General features: G+C 42.4%; 1 pseudogene; it reads left to right on the forward strand.

Annotated features, from left to right (window-relative positions):
• The first annotated feature begins 7,227 nt into the window (after window positions 1-7,227).
• On the forward strand, window positions 7,228-8,712 carry LOC147455186 (uncharacterized; annotated as a pseudogene).
• Window positions 8,713-12,687: the final 3,975 nt, after the last annotated feature.

The following is a 12,687-nucleotide window of genomic DNA, read 5'->3' on the forward strand; positions in this document are numbered from 1 at the left end:
TCAGCATTTGAATTCATTGTACATTTAAGTCTAAGGTAGAAAAGAAATGGTTGATGGATATACTGTTTGCAATAGGAAAGAATGTCTGCTAGGGAAAATTTAGCTCGACATGTTCAGTCTATTTCCAATGTTGAATTAGTCTTGACCCCCCTACTGGTCACAGGGGGCAGAGTTCCTGGTTAAGGGCTCTTGAATCCACGACTGCTAGTTAAGCGGTGGATAGCCACGTTTGCTGGTTAAGCGGTGGCAATGTCCATGTCATGCTTTCTATGTGGTGGACATACCTAGTTGTATGGGCAGCTAGGCGACAACGGGAGGAGTAAACTCTCGCTGGAGGGGGGATGTTGTACCTCCAGAACATTGGAAAGTGCTGTCTTACCAAACATTGTGATTCGGAATCTAATCAAGGAATGTTTATGTTGAACAATCATTGTGGTAGTAATTAGGACACACAAGGAAGTGTGAGTGTGGGGATGGAAAGTGGGGGCTTGGCTCAGGTTGCCAATGTCTATGAGAAGCGTGGTCCCGATTGGTCGGGAACTCTCTGTCCCCATAGTGTAAAATCGATAATAGTAATACTCATTGCCCCTAGAGCGGTGAATTCTCAAGTGTACGTGCCTCTGAAACATGGGGAAAAAGGCACTCGAGGTTTTCTCTCCTCTTGGAAGGTGGGTCTTAGGATCGCTAGATAGGATAAGTATGCTTTCCCTGCGAGGTGGAGCTAGATCTCTTGCTAGTAGGCTCGAACTCGACTCACTTTGTGATGAGAGATCGTCCGCTAGTTGAACCCTGAACCACTTTTTGCTTCTGCTATAGATCTAGTGGCCACCAGGTTCACCATCAGATCTGCCATCTTGATTTGGCGGGGTGGGGACCTCACAAACAGCCCTTGCAATCACATTATCCAATGGAATGGTTACCTTATCTACTATTGCCATAGCAGTTCTGAGATCCTTATTGAGCCCTCGCAGAAAATAATCATTTAACACCTCGGCTGCTGGCCGTTGTACCTGAGGTACCCGCTGCAAAAGTATCCGAAACTTTGCAGCATAATCCTCCAACTTTTGGCATAGCGTCTGAAGCTTTTTCAAATGTTGAGGGACCATCTTTTCTGTTCTAAATCGTCACAAGAATGCTCTGGACCCTTTAACATACGTCTGAAAGTGATCGTCAGGATACTCTGACAACCATTTTGTATCTTTCCTTGAAAGTGTGGATTCAAACACCGATTGTTGATGAAGAGGAACCACAACACTAGGATGATTCAATCCATACACTTTATTAAATTGTCGCAAATGTGCATCAGGGTCTTCCTTTGGAAGACCTCGAAAGTGGCTATACTTAATCTGACCACACGCCACTGGCTATGCCATAGTCCCTTGCCCAACTGTACCCCCCCCTGGAAAAATCTGTTGAACAATAGGAGGCAGGGACAATGGCGGTGAAACCCCAGGACTACTTACCGGAGTCGGCGGTGGAGCAACATGAGTGGGTGAGGGAGAGTGCACAGCAGAAGGACATGAATGACTATGTGGAGTATGCCGCGCATGCCAAAAACACCTACCACGCACCGGACTTGGCAACGGAGACACATGTTCCTCAGCCTGCGGTGTAGAAAAAATGAATTCATCGGAACCGCCTCTCCTCTGACATCTCCCCAAAATTGGAACCATAGGGTCAGGAGGACCTTGCAACCTAGTGCGCATGCATGTTCAGAGCAGCTCGCCCATCGCGCATTATGGTCGCCATATGTAATGCCTAATGCCCCGCAATGGAGCAATAAGCATTACGGGAATGGATACCCTCATGCTTTCTTACATTAAATAAACATCAAAGTATATGAAGGTAGAATAGAACACAATACACAGGAACAGAACACCGTCTTCTGCATTGATATGCAACAGAACAAAGAGTTACAAGAGAACTGATTACACCCGCTGCTCCAACGCAGATCGGGAACGGTGCAAAACCCTGTCCTTCTCATGATATCCTATGAAGAATTGTCCCGAAGCCGCATGACTCCTAGTCCGCAATGTCCAGACATCCACAGGACCGCAATGTGTGGCTTATGTCATAACAGAAAGATTTTTCTCTAGGCAGTATCTGACACCCATAATCTGCTATTTGTCTCATAGAGGTCAAACTCTATCTTAGCCTAGGTACATAGTGCACATGTTGTTGGGTAATGACAAGCAAACATCTCGTGTACTTTTAATGTCAAAACGCAGAACCATTAGCCAAGTGTACACAACTAAAGCTTCCACTAGAGAAAGTGCTAAACCAATCACGATGTGGTGTGACATGGAAAACTACATCGTCATCTAGCAACCAATGCGGATAAGTGTCACCTCTCAAAGACATGTAAACAGGAGGAACATTAAAGGTAATCATGGCATCATCATCACTAGCATATGGAATCATTGCTCTAGCATGAGTCAAAACCTCATGGAGAAAATTGACAGAGTCTCCCCTGTAAACTGAGCAAAAAAACTCAAGTGAAATCTCAACCATAGACCATGCCAAAATGGCCAAAAAGTGGGAGATCACTTGCCCACTACACAATCATGGAAACCAGGATCAATCACATCAAAATCGATGCTTGCATATGTGTAAAAGGGCTCCACAATTGTAGGCACAAGAAATGTCACTAAACCAAGTAAGCCAATGTGGGACAAACAACTCAACCAAGTGTAAAATGTATAACCATATACGCAAGTAGTGAGAAAATACACTAAAAAATGCATCCCACAAGAATACTACCTATAAATATATGCAAAAAAACTTTTGAACCTATAAAGCTATGATTGCCTATAATCTGTAGCCACATGAGCATATGCAGCTAACAAAATTTGTCAAAGTGAGAGTCTAAACCCAATCACTATCAAGGTGGGGGTTGTACTCAACCACTAAAGCATCAAAGAGTAAATTGCAGATACGTCCAAAGCATGGCAAGAATCTAGGAAAAATTTGCCAGAATTTCCCTTGAAAATTGAGTAAACATTCAAAAAATCTCACCAAAACCGCATCATAAACTTGAACAGACACTCAGTGTCTCAGTAGCAAAATCCACATGTGGTATACATCAACTACCAAAAGCTTGGCAATCTAGCACTCCTAACCGAGTGGCTCTATGGACGATTGCAGTTGTACAAAAAACCATGTAAATCCCCTACATGTGATATGTACTTAGCTCACACTATATCAGCATATGCATACAAACTTGTGAATCCCCTACCTTTGAGATGTACCTAGCTCACACTATATCAGCATATGCATACATAGTATAACTTCACAAATTAGTGCTTTAACTACTCTTTGGATTGACCCACACAATCATACATGAGTACTACCAAGTGTACAACATAGTCTGTACTAGGAAGAACGAGAAACTTGCGAGCAAAAAAACTAAAATCTGCCACACACAGTACCTCATCACTGGAAAACTTGTTGATAAAAAACCAAACACATAACACAACTAGCCAGCTATGGTCTTAAATTCCATCCACGAATCTGAGCACGCTTGAGGAAAATCTACACCAAAATGGCACGTCGGAGCCATATGTGACTAAAGTGTGTCACCTAAGTAGGAAAATGGAGAATTCTCAAAGTCGAATTTCTTTTTGTTTTTGTTTTTCTTTTTTTTGGGCGGGGGGGGGGGGGGGGGGGGGGGGGGCCAAGGAGACATTGCAAAGCTAAGCCACTCCGAATGCAACACGCTAGAGGAGAGTCGATGTTGCTCTGTCTCGTCTACCCCCTACTAAATTGAGGTCAAGAAGCTAAGGTGTTGAGGATGTCTACCGTTGGAGCAAAACCACTCTGGAATGGTCGAGGGAAGAAATCCAATAGCGAGAAAGTCCACGCTAGAGTGGAGATCCAAACCGCTCTTGCTATGTCAAAGCTGAGATAAAAATTGATGCACGAGTTGATGCACGAGCTGCCGATGATCAAAACCGGTGCCAAGAAGAAAATTGTCAAGTAGGAACCACTTACCAAATGTCGAATTTGAGAGCTCCCAAAAATGCCACTAATGACCGATTCGGGAGGATGTTGTTGGGAAAGTGAGCGTCAACTTTGCAAATGTCACACCGATCTCGGGGGATGCTCAGGCTTACTTGCCCGTGCACTAGTGCTTGTTGATCATCACTTGCACCTTGCCAATTGCCTATCCAAATCTCTTTTTTGGTTAGCTTTCTCTTGCTTAGTCTCTCTTGAATCACAATCTGTATGTCATTGATGGGTGTGTGTGTGTACACACTCTAAGAGAAAAGGAAATTGCCTAATTTCCTCTTCTTTGTTGAGCTGTGTGTGAGTGTGTGCATACACCACCACAACACCAATCCCCTGCTACCCTCCTTTGATTTCAATTTGCAAAATGTTTCCCAATCCTTTGAATTTCCACTACAGTGCTTGCTTTTGATTGCAGCCTCAAGCCATGCTTGATTGTTAACCTAAGTGTCATTATTTTTATTATTTGTATTGAGTTATGGGTCAGGCTTGTCAGTTCCACATGTGTAGTCATGTGTGATTGTTGATGATAGGTGCACACCACATTTAGCAGAGAGAGAGAGAGAGAGAGAGAGAGAGAGAGAGAGAGAGCATGTGTAGTCATGTGTGATCATAGATGATAGGTTGTTTGGCAGCGCAAACACAAAGTAGCAGATGACCTTCAGCTATGCTATTTTTAGCATATGCTTATGATGTATTAGCATACGTTGCTTCATTTTTTGATAGACACATCATTTTGTATATGTACTTTTGACATATTTACGGGCTCTACATGAGTTCCAGCTTGTATATTTGATGTTACCATGATGCCCAGGAGCTATAGAGATGCACACAATTCTATGCATCTCATGGGCGGCTGGACATGTTTTTTATGCCCTAGGTATAAAAGTGAAAGTTAGGTCATTTTTTAGGGATCCTCATGTGAGTTAAGCTTTCATGGAAAGCTTGTAGAGAAGATAGAGGTGAAGATGTTTGGAGTTGGAGCTTCCTCTTGTGCTCACCCACTTTCTATGGCATGCAATGGAAAGCTAAGTGCTCTTGTTCTTCTTTCTCTTTGTCAATTGTGTTTATGGTGTGTAGTTAAGCATTGATTAGTCTCTAATTAGTGTTTCCCTCTCTCATTTATCTTCACTTTTACATTATTTGTGAGCTCATTGAGCTTTTGATTGATGTGTGTGTGTGATTGATGAGAGTGTGCACCCATTTTCCTCTTGATTGTTGAGATTAAAGAAGATTAAAGAGTAGGCATTGAGTGATTAGCTTTCTTTCATGCCTTCATGCACTAGCCGGGTTATCGATCCATTGGTTTGACATTATGTCGGTGGATTGAGCTACGCGACAACCCCCCAACATTGGCGCCGTTGCCGGGGCTCGATTACCTAAGCTAGAGGAGTCATTAGTGTGTTGAAGAGTCATTAATCATGTTTTAGAGTAGTTTAGATTATGCTTTAGGTGTTGGTGATAGTGAATTGTGGATTTATGGTGAGATTTGGTTAAGAAATTGTGATTAATTTGTATGTCTTTTCCTCTTTTTTCACTAATTATTCACTAATTTTCTACTAATCCGCTAACAATTGGAGTGCTTTATATGTGTGTATGCCTAATTAGAGGCTTAAGCATCATTCTTTTGATAAAAAATTGCAAAAAAATTGAATGAAATCGAGTGTGTAATTAGGGATTTTTTCCTATTTACGCTCTCTAATTACTCTCTAATCACACGTGATTTTTGTGTTACACATAGCTAAATCACTGATTTGAAGTGTGATTGTCATTCTTATGTGTTTAATTTGATTGAAAATGATGCTACACATGAGATTTTGTGCTTGATTGATTGTAGGTGAATTGCGGTTAAGCGGTTGCTAGTACACACACATGTGTGTAGGCATCAATTGGAGTGGAAAATCGACGCGATGCTTATGTTATTGTGAGTGCAATAAACCATTCATTTGCTGATTTGATTTGCAAAATTGATTAAAGATAAATTTCACAAAAAATTAGTGCAATCTAAGTGCAATTAGTGTGCCTATGTGTAGGCAAAGTGCACATTTTTTAGTGCAAATTACGGTTTAATTGGTGCCAATTAGGTTCATAAAAAGCATTGGATTGCTTGATGTTGTTATGATGATTATGGATCAGTTTTTTCATTGCTAAAATTGCATCAAAATGCTGCCCAATTTTTGCTAGATTGTGTGTGCATTGATTAGCGATTAGTGCTTGATTATGCTTGTGTGTGTACACTTAATTGGGCTTGTAATTGATTGCAAATTGGATGAATTGCAAAGTTCAAAGTGTGATGATCAATTGTATATGCTTAATTTTGCTTAATTCTATTGCTAATTATGCTAATTTTTTATCAAAATTAAGCAAAAAGAGAAGCAAAAATCGATCTAATTTGGATGCAAAATGCATAAAAATTTGATTTTGGGTGTGATTTTGAAGTGTTAATTGCAAAAAAATTCTTCACCAAATTGAGAGCGTACGCACTTCACGACTTATTTTTAGCTTTGCATGCGCACATGTCTCACTTCTTGGAACAATGTGTGCATTTACTTAAATTAGGTGTGTGTGTGTGTGTGTGCACTTACTTGATTTAGGTGTGTGTGTGCATTTACTTAAATTGGGTGTGTGTGTGCACTTACTTGATTTAGGTGTGTGTGTGCATTGCTTGATTTAGGTGTGTGCATCATTTAAGAGGGGTGTGTGTCATCCTCAATTTGGGTGGGGTGTAAAGTGTAGTGCACAAGCAAACAAAGGGAGTGGGGGGTCAAGCACATGTGCATGCTTGTTTTTAGGTGTGTGGAAAGGGAGTAAAGTCAACAAAAGACAAGGCATGTGAGAAAAGAATCTAGGTAAGAGAGAGGGAAACAAAGTCAACAAAGATAATAAAAAGAGTGTGAAAGCACAAGAAAACAAAATTTAATTTGCATGGGCGTCCGAATTTAATAGGCCTTAAAATAAATAAATAAATAAAAACAAATTTTTTTCTTTCTTTTTGGGCTTCTCACACATATTCCACATGCATCACACGTCCCACATACTCGACGCTCGCACGCATGTACACACGATTAGACACATTTAGAGCAGATATGTCCGAGAGTTAGGTTTTGCCAGATTTGAGTCCGATTGTACGCATAAACCTCGATATAGTGCAGATTTTGATTTTAGTCTACATTCAACTAGTTTACGAGGTTTAGAGACCTATCACACGCTGAGAGCGCACATATGATGGCCATGACCACTTCGTGCTCTGAGTACACATTGCTCACACTTGTAGGCGAGCACAGAGGCCGGCCCTTTTACACGGACACATATGGACATTTCTTTGTCCAGTGCCACGTCTCCTTTGGCCCCACACAGACCCTCCAGGTGGTGCGAGTCCTTCTCGACGACACGCGGGATGGCACATTTAGAGATGACTATCACGCTACATATGTGGTTGACCATTTGATTAGGCTAGAGGAGATAGAGCTAGTACACGTAGATGATTGTCATGAGGCCTTTGACCATTCCGTGCAGGTTACATTACAGCGAGTAGGTCCTCGAGTGATCTATATAGATAGTGCTCAGCGCATATATCGATTAGAGTGTCGCACTTCTAGTAGACGCCTATCCACAGATGTTGTGACACTAGTTGGCGAGCCTAAAGACAGATGCTACATGAGCACCACAGGCACTGAGCTTTACTTTTTGACTTGTGGATTTCCGTACGATCCTCGATCTACCCAGCCCCCTACTTCGAGTAGGAGTGCCTTACCTCCTTTAGACACAGTGCCACCACCCACATCACTCAGGAAACCACCACCAAGATTCTCCTCACCTAGACTTGATTTGCCACCAAGCGTTTCGAGCTATCACGAGTCTAGAGCGATATACACGGCCATTTCTAGCACTTTGTGTACCACTCAGAGCGAGCCACAGATAGAGACCCAGAGCCTTCGAGACACGTACTTTAGAGAGTCTCAACCTCGATACCTTGCACCATCTAGAGACCCATGCCAGCCTTTGATGACACAGATTAGAGAGCATACGAGAGAGTCTATGACGACCACATCACCCCAGTTGAGAGCACCAGAGGTAGGGCCCGATAGATCACCCATTGTAGATATGAGTGCCCCTAGACCAGTGACCCCCACCCTTTAGACACTGTCCGAGACCAGAGAGACTAGGGATAGCATGAGAGATATAGACGGTCAGATCTTGCATATAGTAGGACGATCTCCACGAGGGGTTGCATATTATGTTGACACTTATGATCACCCCTTTGTGAGGCTAGCCACCCCGCAGTGCATGATGTCTACACCTAGGCAGATTGTGAGAGCCTACCCACAGGCCGATAGAGCAGTTTTTATTGATGAGCTCGGAGAGCAGTATCTCTTGATTGAGACCCTTGATTTTGATGACATTGAGCGAGCACACCCAGATGATAGCCTAGACACACAGACACATCCTAGGCTAGTGGAGCTTCAGAGAGTTGAGCAGACCGTGAACTATCTAGATGAGCTTGGTCGTAGGTACAGATGTCTGACGAGTGGTGGATCCAGAGATCCTTCAGCACGCCTTCTTGCATATTTGATAGGAGATCCATGTGAGCGAGTTTATAGGGATGCCGATCATGCATTATATGTTTTGACTATAGGTTTACCCTACTCCCCTCGACTTAGACATGATGATTTATGTTTACCCACGACGACCACGCTAGCTCCATAGCTACCGAGAGCTCCGAGTCCTCGAGAGACACCACTAGAGAGATCACCTCCTAGGCTTCTTTTGTCACGTCGTATTCTACCACCTTGGGAGATGCCAGATGAGGATGATAGTGTGCCACGAGAGATAGCTCCAACACCTAGCCTACCATAGGTAGAGCCCCTGAGACTAGAGCCCAGTCGGAGTATTGTTAGGGAGCCTACACCACCTACCACACTTATCCACGAGACTTCCAGCACACAACAAGAGATCTCACAGAGTCATAGAGTGAGTGACTCCGATGGATTTGTTATGTTTAGATCTGCTGACCTCACAGAGGCCCTTAGAGATAGCTGTCGAGCTAGTGCCATCTACGAGAGTAGATCCCCCTATGAGAGAAGATGCAGATCCAACAGCATCGCTATCCCACTCTTTTAGCTTGCATAGCGGTGTCATAGCCACTGAGTCACATAGAGAGCAGCCACCACATATAGATGTTGCCCTAGTGCCATCTACGAGTGCCGATTCACGATCAAATCACCCGATTGAGCGGAGACCAGCCACGAGCCATACTTTTCTAGATCAGGTTCCTAGGGACCACATTACTGACACCACAGAGATAGAGGTTACACCACAGATACATGGACGTACACGGATTAGAGTGACCTCTATTGACACCCTATGTAGGGATACGATAGCACCTGCTAGACTTGTTTGGAGACCACGTACACATGCATCTCAGCCATGTGTAGAGCCTTCTCTAGGCAGAGGCTCTGTGACGATGAGTAGTGCCACTGAGGAGCGACACACAATAGATGAGGCACATAGCTATCCACGTAGAGCTTCCAGGACAACCCAAGAGGTATTTGTTCCCCGTGACGAGATACATGCTAGATTTTTACCTTGTGATGACACGATCATATTTCTAAAGAGCCATTTGACCGACGACGGACTTTCACATGGTTGCCTCACATCTAGACGGTCACTTGAGGCACATGTTTACTTTGAGGGACAAAGACATGTTTGGTACCTAGGCCATGAGCGGTAGCACACCCAACCCATACAAGATCATACCCCAGATCGAGACCTCCACGAGCCAGATGTCGAGAGATGAGACTACCCCTAGAGAGGTCGGTACCTGCACAGCAGATAGTATGTCCTAGAGCTAGATGCACACGTAGACACGCTAGGAGAGCTCAGACTGACATCCCTACGAGAGCGCGAGCATTGCAGATTTGGCTACCGAAGAGCCTTCCACAGACTAGTCGAGTAGAGGCTGCTGCCCACCCTACGACCATTCCTTGTGCTGTTGAGCAGACTTTACATATGGAGCTAGGTGTTAGCCAACCCTTGACTATTAGAGATCAAGCTAAGAGATTGCAGATCATGCTTCATGGTGAGAGCTCTCTCTTGACTCCTAGTTGCACGAGATTTGAGATTTGTACACATTGATATGTGCACTAGATTTATGTGCATATACCAGGGGTACTTTTTTCCCTTTTGGGTTTTTTCCCTCTGAATATCCAGGTTTTAGACCCTAGCTTAGATGTTTTATTTTATTATTTTGTTACTTTTGTTATTTTATCTTGCTGCTGATATACCTCTTGGAGGTACAATGATTTTGTTGAATTTTTTAAAGCACGTAGACAGACATTAGCTTGCCCATGGAGATTGGACGACCATGTAGACATGATGTATCTCCAGACACGAGGAGCTTCCATGACATCGACCTCTTCATTGAGCCCATGCACAGGTGTACTCCTTCCTATGCTATATGGTTTTGTACATTTATATTTTTTGATTGTGGTTTCTTCTTGGTTTGAGTAAGTGCATTCAATTATGTTTTGTTATCCGCCATTAAAGATGTATAAACTTGTCCTTTCTTTAGTTAATTGACTTAGAGTTTAGTTTTATTGATGAGCCTTGAGGTTAGGAGGCCGTGACTTTAGATTAACTCATTTACTTGACTACTAGTCCTAGTTGGTAAAATTATTTGAGTGTTTGAAACCTTAGAAGTGTTTTAAGCATAGAGAGGCTTTCTCACCCAAACAACAAAGAACACTAGTGAAAATACAAAGGAAATGGAAGAAAAACAAAAGTGCCACAAGTATAAAAGCTTAAGCTGGAAGAGAAATCCTGGCTTGATTTGGTACTTCACGCACATGTATTGCCTATGGTACTAGAGCCCTAGAGATTCCCAGTGTGGGTGCTTTTCTTTGAGAAGCAAAAAGGCCCGGGTATACAAATAAGCACACACGTCAAATGATTTTGCAAAATGTGAAAAATAACAAATGAAAGCAAGAAAAATGAAATGAGAAAGACTTCCATTGAGCTTCAAGTTTTAAAAAAAATTCAAGCTTTTGTTTCGAGTTGTGAGAGTTAGTTACCTAACCTATGACAAACATAATTAAGGAATCTTGCATTGGGATAAATTTACTAACTTAGCTAGTACTAGAGTAAATGTTTTAACCCTTAGTCGTAGCTAACTAATTGATAGACTTATTCATAAGCCCAAAACTCTTGATTAATTAATTTCAGCAAGTGAAATTTATTTTTTCTTAATGGCAGTGTAACATTTCATAATTCTTTGCATTTACTCATTACTACATGTGCTTTGCCTTTTCCTTATGCCTTATCACCATATATTTGAGCTTGCTACCTCATTGCCTTTTCCTTTTTTAGGTTCATTCTTCACATAGCATCTACCACGACATGGATTTGTCAGGGACGACAAAGCTTAGGAGGGGGGCAGTGTTTGGCAACGCAAACACAAAGTAGCAGATGACCTTCAGCTATGCTATTTTTAGCATATGCTTATGATGTATTAGCATACGTTGCTTCATTTTTTGACAAACACATAATGTCAAACCAATGGATCAATAACCCGGCTAGTGCATGAAGGCATGGAATCACTAGAAGTGCAAGAAGAGGATCCTAATCAAAAGAGTTAAGAAGAAGAGAAAGCTATGAAGAAGGCTAGTCACTCAATGCCTACTCTTTAATCTTCTTTAATCTCAACAATCAAGAGGAAAATGGGTGCACACTCTCATCAATCACACACACACATCAATCAAAAGCTCAATGAGCTCACAAATAGTGTAAAAGTGAAGATAAATGAGAGAGGGAAACACTAATTAGAGACTAATCAATGCTTAACTGCACACCATAAACACAATTGACAAAGAGAAAGAAGAACAAGAGCACTTAGCTTTCCATTGCATGCCATAGAAAGTGGGTGAGCACAAGAGGAAGCTCCAACTCCAAACATCTTCACCTCTATCTTCTCTACAAGCTTTCCATGAAAGCTTAACTCACATGAGGATCCCTAAAAAATGACCTAACTTTCACTTTTATACCTAGGGCATAAAAAACATGTCCGGCCGCCCATGAGATGCATAGAATTGTGTGCATCTCTATAGCTCCTAGGCATCATGGTAACATCAAATATACAAGCTGGAACTCATGTAGAGACCGTAAATATGTCAAAAGTACATATACAAAATGATGTTTCTGTCAAAAAATGAAGCAACGTATGCTAATACATCATAAGCATATGCTAAAAATAGCATAGCTAAAGGTCATCTGCTACTTTGTGTTTGCGTTGCCAAACATAGGTGCACACCAAATTTAGCGCAGAGAGAGAGAGAGAGAGAGAGAACATGTTAGACTGCTAGTCGAGTGTGGGTGCCCATATGTGGACGCGACAACCCACATAAGTGGTCTATAACCTAGTTTTTGGTCATTCTCGAATGTATGGCGATGACTCTTGCTTTCCTCCTCTCTTGTGCTATCTCTTGGTTGTGGATGAGCGTGAGAGAGAGTGCGTGTGGGGAGCAAGTGCGAGGGGCGATACGATGGCAGTGGGGTAGTTGAGCAGTGGTGACGGCGAGCTCCCACTTCACTCGGCACGGGTTTCCTTTATTGACATCTACACAGAGATGAATGACACACCAACTGCATCTATGACATTACCTGAGTGCATCTACGAGTTTACCTACA

The sequence above is a fragment of the Adiantum capillus-veneris genome, chromosome 6 (genome assembly GCF_014529385.1).
Source record: "Adiantum capillus-veneris isolate H3 chromosome 6, ASM1452938v2, whole genome shotgun sequence".
NCBI lineage: Eukaryota > Viridiplantae > Streptophyta > Polypodiopsida > Polypodiales > Pteridaceae > Adiantum > Adiantum capillus-veneris.